This window comes from Arachis ipaensis, chromosome B7 (assembly GCF_059453495.1).
Source record: "Arachis ipaensis isolate K30076 ecotype BB chromosome B7, ASM5945349v1, whole genome shotgun sequence".
NCBI lineage: Eukaryota > Viridiplantae > Streptophyta > Magnoliopsida > Fabales > Fabaceae > Arachis > Arachis ipaensis.
The window spans coordinates 66,222,068-66,224,482 of NC_142442.1; the positions used below are offsets into that span (position 1 = coordinate 66,222,068).

General features: G+C 39.3%; 1 pseudogene; it reads left to right on the plus strand.

Moving 5' to 3' along the window:
• The first annotated feature begins 263 nt into the window (after positions 1 to 263).
• LOC148552859 (uncharacterized) lies at positions 264 to 782 on the plus strand (annotated as a pseudogene).
• The last annotated feature ends 1,633 nt before the right edge of the window (positions 783 to 2,415 follow it).

The following is a 2,415-nucleotide window of genomic DNA, read 5'->3' on the forward strand; positions in this document are numbered from 1 at the left end:
TTTCGTGGGCTATGGGAAAGTCGAAGGAAACTCCACGGGGTATCAAGGTTGATTATGTCAATGATGAGGTTAGGCTGTGGCAATAGATACTGAGCAATTATGTCATGCCTAGCACTCATGAGTCAAAGGTGCCAGCTGCTATGATCCTCCTTATTTGGTGTGTCATGGAAGGGAAGGATATATACCTTCCAAGACTCATCAGGAAGTATATGTCTAGAGTTCATATCAGAGGCACCTTGGCTTTTCCTTATTTGATAACTCAGATGGCTACTCGAGCTGAGGTGCCTTGGGAGCCCTAGGATGAGAGACCACCGATTGCCGACTGCAAAAAGGTTATTCCACACGGTAAGCAGTTTGGACCTCTAGGCCACAAACCACATAAGACTACTCCTATTGAGGCGGCCATATCTTCAACAGCACCTGCAGCACCGCCTACTTCAACAGCACCATCATCCACTTCTCAGCCAGTTTACCACCTTGTGCAATGCCTTTTCGAGCGCATTAATCAGATGGAGCGCCACAATCGGCAATGCTATGAGCAGTCGGAGCGTCGCAACAAGCGACGCTATGCCCATCTGAAGCTGATTATGACTACTGGGCGTACTGACATCCTCTCTGAGCCTGACACACCCTCGGAGCACTCTGAGGAGGAGGAGCAGAAGGAGGAGGACCAACAAAAGGTTGTACAGCATGAGGCAACTCAGCCTGAGCATTTGACAGAGGCACCGACACCTGCAGCTGACAGTGGACCAGCGGGCGATGATCCTTCTCACCCAGCTTGATTGCGAGCATCGAGGACGATGCTGTGATTTATGTGTGGGGGGGTCGCATTCATCGGTAGAGTTATATTTTGGTGAACCATTTAGACACTTTTGTTTTTATTTTTGTTTTACTTTTCAGTATTTGCACATTTTTACTTTATTGCACTTTCAGCTTTTGTATATATTAATTATTATGGATACTTTTGAGTTCATCGCATTTTGCACTTTGGTTTGTATATATCTTAGATTTTTAGTTTGAGTTGCACTTTTAGTTAATTAATAGTACATATATATAGTTATTTTGGTTTAGTAGTTGTGATTTGGAAAAATGTGGATTGTTGAGCTTAGTTTACCCCTTTTGCATATGAGAATTTGCTTTGATTGAAAATAGGGAGTGAATTACAAATTTTTGACTTTTCTTAATCATAACATTGCATTTAGTATATATATAATATAAGAAATGTTGGTCAAATTGATGAAATTTTTAAGGAATGTATCTTTTTCTTAAAAAGGGCATTAAGATTCACATTGATTTGAGTTGGAACCTTTTGAAACTTGCATGAGGTATTACAATTTGGAATATGGTTTTTGAGCTAAGAACACACAACCTGTGAGTTTTTTAGCCTAATTATATGGTTATAGTAATTAACCATGATTTTTATTCTTGTGTGTTTTCTTCTCTATGATTGTAATCTTCGGTTTGTTCCATTCTATATGTCCATTATTTAGTGTATATTCATGCATTTAGGTGATTGAGGCCATCATTTGATTATAGCTCACTTATCCCAAATAGCCTACCATTTCATCTACCTTTGTTTACCACTTTGAGCCTTTTTAACCCCCTTTTGTTCTTTATATTACCACATCACTAGTTTTAAGCGGAAAAACAATTAATTGTCCTATTTGAATCTTTGGTTAGCTTAAGATAGTGACTGTGTGTCAACTAAGTGTGGGAAAATGTGAGGACTTTGGTTGATGAGTGATAAATCCCATTTTTATGGTTTATCTTGTGTTGAATTTAGAGCATTTTATCAACCTTTTCTCACATTTATTTAATGAAATAACATGGTTTTGTGATTCTTCCTTAATTTGTGCTTAAATGTGAAAACATGCTTTTTAAACCTTAAATTAGCTAATTTTGATTCACCTTTGATTCCACTAGATGTCTTGATGTGTTTGCTAGTGATTTCAGGTTGAAAAGGCTAGGAATGGATCAAAGAAGTGAAGAGAAAAGCATGCAAATTGGAGAACACATGGAAAAGCCAAAGATTTGAGATGCACCACTCACGCGCACGCACAATGTACGCGCACGCGTGGATCACAAAACTTCAAGGGACGCACACGCGTGCTGTACGCATACGCATCGGTGCTGGCACGTGATTTTTTAGTGAAAACGTGCCCAGCGAATTCTCAGAGGCTGTGGGGCCCAATCTAAACCAACTTTGGCGCCAAAACACTTAAAAGGACCAAGGATTGAAGAACAAAGGGGAGATTCCATCACTTATACACATAGTTTTAGTTTAGTGAAGGCAATAGTTTAGTTTTAGAGAGAGAAGCTCTCACTTCTCTCTAGGATTAGGATTGGGTTTAGGTTGGTAAGCTTAGATCTAGATTTCAATTCATGCTCTTATCTACTTCTACCTCTCAATTCTTT